This window comes from Thunnus thynnus, chromosome 9 (genome assembly GCF_963924715.1).
Source record: "Thunnus thynnus chromosome 9, fThuThy2.1, whole genome shotgun sequence".
In the NCBI taxonomy this organism is placed as follows: Eukaryota; Metazoa; Chordata; class Actinopteri; order Scombriformes; family Scombridae; genus Thunnus; species Thunnus thynnus.
The window spans coordinates 6,814,275-6,822,295 of NC_089525.1; the positions used below are offsets into that span (position 1 = coordinate 6,814,275).

At 37.1% G+C, this 8,021-nt stretch overlaps 1 long non-coding RNA gene across 1 annotated transcript; it reads right to left on the minus strand.

Moving 5' to 3' along the window:
- Positions 1 to 348: 348 nt before the first annotated feature.
- Positions 349 to 3,429, minus strand: LOC137188973 (uncharacterized). The gene is made up of 3 exons (XR_010929570.1): positions 1,669 to 3,429; positions 910 to 1,031; positions 349 to 804 (listed from the first exon to the last, which is right to left on the minus strand). It is a non-coding gene; the product is annotated as an uncharacterized lncRNA (long non-coding RNA).
- Positions 3,430 to 8,021: the final 4,592 nt, after the last annotated feature.

Consider the following 8,021-nt stretch of genomic DNA (forward strand, 5'->3'; position numbering starts at 1 on the left):
TTATAAAATTCTACACTTTTTTCAGTTTTTCAGTCTCACTGCTTAGATTTTTCAGTTCAGTGGTCTGGATGAGCAGTAAGTGGTATGAAACTGAAGCAGTAAAACTGAACAAATGCACAGCAAAGATCAATCATGGTCAGTTAAAGAAAAATTGAGAATTTTGCAGTCAAATGTTGTATAGCTTTATTGTAAGCCTTGCCTTTGGGCTTATTTTTTGGTTTCAATTTTTTTTCATTCACTTCCAATAAAATGTACTTTGTTTCATTCTTGGGAAATTTTGTTCAATTATGAAACAAATCTAACCAATAACATTGGTATATTGGAACAGATTTAGTGTTACTGAAGTGGCTTGTCATTTCAGGAAAGTTTAACAAGAAACTCACTCATCCCTCTTGGGAAAACCAGTTTAGTTCCGAAGAAACTGGCGTTGCACAAAAGATAGCTGTCGTTTGTTTCCAGATGTTTTTGTACACATGCACCACCTCCGATCAATTGGCCACAACAAGAAGCCACAATGACCAATATTGCAGGGATGCCAGTGCACATTTACAGTTAAATGTCTCCCTAAGGCAGCAGGTAACTTGGGCCTCTAGAGCCAAATATTTGATAGATTGGCTGAAGGTCTCCAACATGTCAGCTTGAGTGACCTTCAGCTGATTCATGAGAGAGGCGAGTTCACTTGTCTTTTCCTCAACCTCTTCACGAATATTTGATTCAGCCCGCTGAACCTCCACTTTCAGACTCTCCTCAACATCGCGCAGACTGCTCCTCATGCTGTGTTCTGGAGTCTTGGCAGCATCTGATCTATGAGAAGAGGAAATGCCAACTTACTATCAGCCCTACGTGTGTGTCATAGACAACCCACTTGTCTCAAGCAAGAAAATCTGTGTTAAGAATATGCACACGTACCGTCACTCCTCGCCTCCTTTTCTGTGATGATGAAGTCTGTTTTTGAAGCTTCACTAGTTCAGTGCTCTTGATAGCATATATCTTACAACTTGAGGCTTTCCAGAACTATGCATCTGCATACACTGAAGAGCACAGACAAACAAATAATGTGTATGGTCATTTACAAAATAAACAGTGAAGATTCAGTAGTTAGTATTTTTCAGTTTCCATCGTTTGTTGGAGCACTTGCACCTAAAGTACAAATGCTTCAGGAGGTATATTGGTGTGACTTTGTGGCTAAGATGTTGCTTGTTGATTGGAGGGCTGTATACACTTGCTTGCCAGTTTATTAGGTACACTTAATAAACTAATACAATATAATATAGGTTTTAGTTTACTAATTACTCTGGTTATACTGAGAGGTGTTTCTATATTTTGTTCATCCCATCCCAGTGACACCTTCAGTACAACCCAATACAGCTCAGCATCACTGCAGCTTCCAAAATGACCATACAAGAAATCAACACCTCTTTAAAATTGAATAAATAAAAACTGAGCATTATAACCTTCATGAAGGAGGGATAATTTGCAGGCCTGTTATACAGAATTGGTTTTATCTAAGTGCATCAAAACACTGGCAAGCGAGTATAGTTTTCTTATTCAGTTACATTTTATTAGCTTTGATAAGCCAATTATTATAAATATAGACAGGACACACACAGGAATTAGAGAATGAACTACTTTTTGTTTTTCTAGCATTATCTAACAATTCCTACAAACCTATTGTCTCAGTTGTGTCAGACCCCCCTGCAGTCACAAATGGTGAAAGAATCTGATGAGTTGATGTATTCTTGCATGGCGTTGACAATTTCCAGGACTCCAACACCTTCACCGATGGTCACATGCAATGAAGCTGAAGGTAGAAGCTTTGTAGTGAGTAGTTCTATTAGCTCACACATATCCATATTATACGTCAGATGGATGATGAACAAAAACATTACACAATTGTAGTCTTGATTTTTAATAAACCCCACTTACAGTATGCATTTATCTCGCCATTATCCTCAACATCAGCCAGATAGTTTTTTCTTTTGAAACTTTTGTTTCTCTTGCTGGGGTTTTGAAAGATGTTGGAGGTTTGTTGTAAAGGCTGAGGGCAGCAGGATGGTGGCACAGAGGAGGACACACTTGGTTGTGAGAACTGGGACCCAAGACCTGAGTAAGTACTGGGAGCAGCTTGGACCCTTTCTGTTCCACATACATTAAATGTGCCTCAATCACACATCAGGAGAGTTCTGAAAGAGCCACTAGGGTGAGGAATAAAGGTTTCCCTTGTGATGTCATCTTCAAGATAGATACTATCCTCTTCCAACTGTGGATGAACACATTTTTTAAAAAAGTTTAATATTACCTTCCATAGCCAGTTCAGCAAAATCCCAATCAGTACAAGATGCAAATTAAGCTATTTAGCTGACATGTAAATTAGTGGCTGACTAAATATTCAACTTTACTCTGCAGGTCTTGCATTTTTTGTGCCAGAATTTCATTCCAAAACAGATTTCCAGTGATAATTAACAACAGGGAATATCTGTTTTCTGTACCGCAGCAATTGCCAAGCTGTTTAGATGACTGATTAAAAGTTTAAAATGCCCTAAAGATGTTTTCGTTAACCTGTGTCTGTGCAAAATTTCATTACCTTTAATGTTAGTTCCAAAATACATCTAATTCACTCCATTCTGGTGTCTACTGTCAGCTCTTGAAAGTTAACAGTAATGTTATGGGAACTGGGACTGGAAATCTGGCGGGATGTGAAATTTAGTTCAATCACACTTTCTCTGAGTCGGCTAAGTTAAGTTGCTACCACACATATCCTAACGTTAAACCTACTTTGCTAACGTTAAGTTATGTTCCACAGTGCTAGTCATAACTAGCCGCTGATAGTCGAAACATAACGTATTTAAAATATGCTACGTTACAGCAACAGTTCAGTCTTTCTTGCCTTGAAAATGGACTTAAAGCGTCCCCTTGACAGGTCCTCTGATGTCATGGTCAGTCTTTTAGTTTCATGATGTAAATGAAATGTACTGCTTAATGAGTGTAGTAGGGGCTGGGGGTGGGGCAGGTCACGGATCACGCACATGTTGAAGTGGGTGGGAAACACTGAAGTGCGAGTGAGTGAGCTGGGTTGTGAAGCTAACTTCCAAGTTCATCACATGATGTACACTGGCCCTGCATACAATCATTACTGAAAGTACTAAAGTAAAAACAGTTCAAACTAACTTTACATCGAGCAGCTACAACAATAAAATGCTGCTTGGGCATTGACTCAATTATAAATTATAAATTTAACAAAGTGATTTTTTTGGCTTGTAGATGAAAAATGCTGTCTAGTCTGTAGCATCTTGCAGAAAACTGTGATCTTAAAGTTCTCCATGTCTGCCCTTGATGAATATGAGAACATAATCCAAAGGGTGGTGGAAGAACAGGGGTACACCTGTAACAAAGGTCTTGCAAGTCCTGCAGACCCAGTATGGAATTACAAGAGGAGCAAGTATTTCCTCTGTCTACAAAATTTGTTTATAGTGTAATATTCATTGGCACCTCTACTCCCTTCTGGGAAGTGGTGGTGTAAATGATGCTGTAGCATCAGCAGTGTCAAAAAGTGGACCATATTGTAGAAGGAAAGTAATGACAGGTATGTTGAGAGCTGCTGGATTAAAGTTGGGAGAGCGTGGCGTCAGGCAAGCACTTGCTGAAATGACCTCAGTCTACACTCAAATGAGAAGAGATGGTGCTGCCAGGCAGACAAATCCTCATTTGTATGATGCAGAGTACGCAGGACATAAATCACGCATGAATCAAAACAAGATGTATTCAGATGTATTCAGTGGTAAGATCTTGGTTTTGCAGTCATGCCTATCAAGAACAACCTCACCATTTATGATGAGGTCTGTAGAGATATTTGCTTAAAGTATGGCCTTTTTGATCAGTTAAGCGTTGATTATGGACAGGAATTCTATCTTTGCTTGCACCAACAAGATATCCTCCAAGCTTACCGCACAAATACCAACAGGCACCTGTAAATACAAAGCCTGTCAAGGCAAAACCATGCTACTGAGAGAAAGTGATTTGAAATAAATGCAAAAATAAATTACTCAATCAAGCATGCTCTTTATGTGATGTCCAACAACGGTTCGCTTGAAGTCATCAATTTTTTATCAAATTTAGAGGTCCTCATCTCTGGAATTCACTAAGTACAACTTTGAAGTCATCATCTTCTTTAATAACTTTCAAATACATTTAAAAAATATCTTTTATCTAAATAGAATTTTGTGTGACTGCGTATGTATTACATCTCTTTCACATTTAAAGCGTTCAAATATCTGTCTCAATTATTTTTTTGTTTTTTTTTCTTCTCTCTGCTGTACCTGCTTTTAATCTATTTGATGATGTATTGTTGTATTGTTGTATTGTTGTATTGTTGAAATGAAGAAGAGGACTTTGTATAAGCCCTCTGGGCTTCCTTCCTCTCCTGCACAATTAATATAACTTTTTTACTGCATAATATTTTATTGTAACTTTAGTGCAAATAAATTAAACTAAGATCACAGTTTAATCTTTACTGAAAATGTTTAGGTAACATGTTGAACAACAGGACACAAACATATGATTTTACTTACAAGTATGAGTTTTTGCCTTTGTTAAATTCATGGCATTAATAAAGTTCAAAATTATTTCAAACTTGTTTGATTTTGTGTCATTTTTACATCAGTATTTAACTGTGGCACTATTTACCTGTAGAGCGCTCATTTTACCCCATCCCCATGCTCATTTTACCCCTACCTTGGGGCAAGTTGTGCCATAGGACTAACTTTTTCTTATGTGTCCAAACCAGAATAATTAGATAACCTATTTTAATTTCCATGGGTACATAACAGCCTGAGGTATATAAAGTAACTATTATTTGAAACAAATACACTTTTATTTTGAAGTAAAATGTTACCCCGTTCTCCACTACACACTGACTCAGAATAAATGAACCCTAAGCCAACAAGTAGCAGATAGAGGCAGGTGTTGGGCAGGAACAGGAAACATTTTATCAAGTATGTGATATACACCAGTGAGCCAAAACATCATGACCACTCAGGTCTAGGATACATTAAGCTGGTGGTCATATTTTTTTTGGCTTATTGGTGTATAACAAGGTAGTGACACTTTTGCAACAACTACAGCAATGAAATTTCTGAAAAAAAATTGCCTTAGGTCTCATGAGTGGTTTGTTTTTAAAAATTGTAATTATAAGTTTTATAACTGCTCATTGTGTAAGTGACAATTGTGTGTATGTTTAGTAAATTGGCATTTCCCTCTCCTCATGAGGGATGAGGAGCAGTCTAGGCCATGTTGAGGAGAGTCTGAAAGTAAAGGTTAAGTGGGCTGAATCAACTATTTGAGAAGAGGCTGAGGAAAAGACAAGTGAACTCGTCTCTCTCATGAATCAGCTGAAGGTGTCAAACAATAAACCATAGCTGTCTTTTGTGCAAGGCCAGTTTCTTCAGAACTAAACTTGTTTTCCTAAGAAGGATGAGTTAGGTTCTTGCTAAACTTTCCTGAAATGACAAGCCACTTCAGTACCACTAAATCTGTCCCAACATACCAATGTTATGGGTTGAATTTGTTTCTGAACTGAACAAAATTTCCCAAGACTGAAACAAAGTATATTTTATTGGAAGTGAATGAAAATAACTTGAAACGAAAAATAAGCCCAAAGGCAAGGCTTACAATAAAGCTATACAACATTTGATTGCAAAATTCTCAATTTTTCTTTACCTGATCATGATTGATCTTTTGCTGTCCATTTGTTCAGTCTTACTGAAAAATTCAGCAGTGAAACTGGAAAAATGAGAGATCCTGATCAGTGAAAGAAAAGTGTGGAATTTTATAATGGAATGTCTTGTATAGTTTTAGTGTCATTTTTTCCTTTAAGGTCATTTTTTGTTTCACATTATCATAGGTATGCACGACATTGGATTTTTTGCCGATATCCGATATACCGATATTTCCAACTCATTGTGGGCAATTGCCAATGCCGATAGCGATATATGCACATATTTTTTTTCAGCTGGCTGAGGAGACTATTATGCATGGAAGCATAGATTGTATTAAGTATGATCAAGAAAGACAATATATGAAGGAAGAATTTAGGAAGACTGGATTCAGGAGCTCAGCATTAAAACTTTAATGAACTTGCCAAGTGGGTGGAGCAGTAGAGTTTTCTTTGAGTATATTAGACAGACAGGATTAATGTGTAGGATTTAATCTCTGGTCAACACTCCGGAGCAGAAGGTGGTAAATTTTTCTGTTTGATTCTTATGAGATGACAGTATGATTTTTCATGCATGACTTTTACCTGTAATGGAGTTTTTTTACACTGCTGTATTGGTACTTTTACTGCAGTAAAGGATCTGAGTACTTCTTCCACAACTGATTACACCCCATGATGCAAGTGTTTGACTGGAACACCAGCCTTTAATCTTGCCATCATCAGAGGAGTCGGTTTCATCTAGAGTCAGACAGATCTCCCCATCCCATACATCCTCCTCTCTCTCATCCTCCTCTTCCTCCTGCAGGGCAGTGGGGTCCATCAAAACTTTCCTGTATATAAAAGCATTACTTATTGTCATGATTTGCATCCAGGTTCTTTTTTTTTTTTTTTAGTCTTTATATGCTGACAGAATTTGAATGTTTGACATTAGACAAATCTAAATGACATAACTACCTAGAAGATAATATTAACGAATGCTGAGGTAAACATTACAGTGACAGTGAAAAAATCTAATGGATTATTGAGAATATTCCTTCACTCATATATACAAGCGATAGTGAGGGATCTCTATATATGCAGGCAGATAACGTTCATATATTATATAAGAGAGATTTTAAGTTATTAATGTGGCATTGTTTCCATTCAGGCTATATGGATATCATGTGTAGACAGATTTCAAAGAAAATACCTCTCACCAATTTCAATAAATTCTACTCAACAACTGCAGCCAGAGTATATTTTTCTAAAGATGTCTCTTTGTAGTATACTAACCTGGATGTGCTGAAGAACTCCTCCATTTGCTTCTCCATGTCCTGGAATTTTTGTTTCAATAAAACCTTCAGTCCCTCATATGACTCCATGGACATGTTAAAAGGACAGCCTACAAGGGGGGAAAGGGGTGATATTAGATTGATGAGAAAGAATAACAGAAATACTTTCTTATGTGAGCTCACAATGTTGTGTAGCCTACATTTGTGACCTTTAAATACTGTAACTTTGTATTTAAATGAATCACAATCAAATACATAAACTCATGTTAAATAATGATCATTATACACAGGTCCTCGTCAATCTGCTGGATCTCTCTTTTTACAGCTTTTGAAGATCCAGTCAGGTAGCGGCAGTGGTTCCTCATCTCTTTGATGAGAATCCCATCCTCTTCTTGAAGTCGAGACAGCAGCATTACTTTGTCCAAGGCCATTTTCTTTGTCTCTAGGGGGACTGTGGATGCTACAATAAAGTGATTATATTGAATTTCTCTAACAGTAATGAAAACAAACTTCCATAATAACTGAACATTTTTATTACTACCTAAGAGCAATAGACAAAATAGCACAGGGGCCATTGTGTGGAAGATTTAAATACATTGTATATAACTGATAATGTCAGACAAAAACAATATTAAAATCAGCATAGATGTAAAAATACAAGCTATGTAAAGTGCAGAAAAATGCATATACCAGAATCCCACGGCCAAATGGGGAAGTCTTGACTTAGAACTGCATCCACTGTATTAACAGTCTCTGTGTCTGGCACAAGGCTGTTGTAAGCTGCAATTGCCTCCTCCAGTTTCCTCTTTTCCTTCTCAATAAGCTCCAGCTTGGGCTTGCGGCCTTTGTTATTGTCTAAAAATGACATGAGGTACAAATATGAAAAAAATCACCATTTGTCTCTTGCTGCACACATGTCACAAATTACTCCAAAAGTGACAACAGAAGCTTGATTTCAAAATAATAAAATGTTAATAAGAAGAAGAAGAAGCAGAAGAAGAAGAAGAAGAAGAAGAAGAAGAGGAACACACCTATGGCTC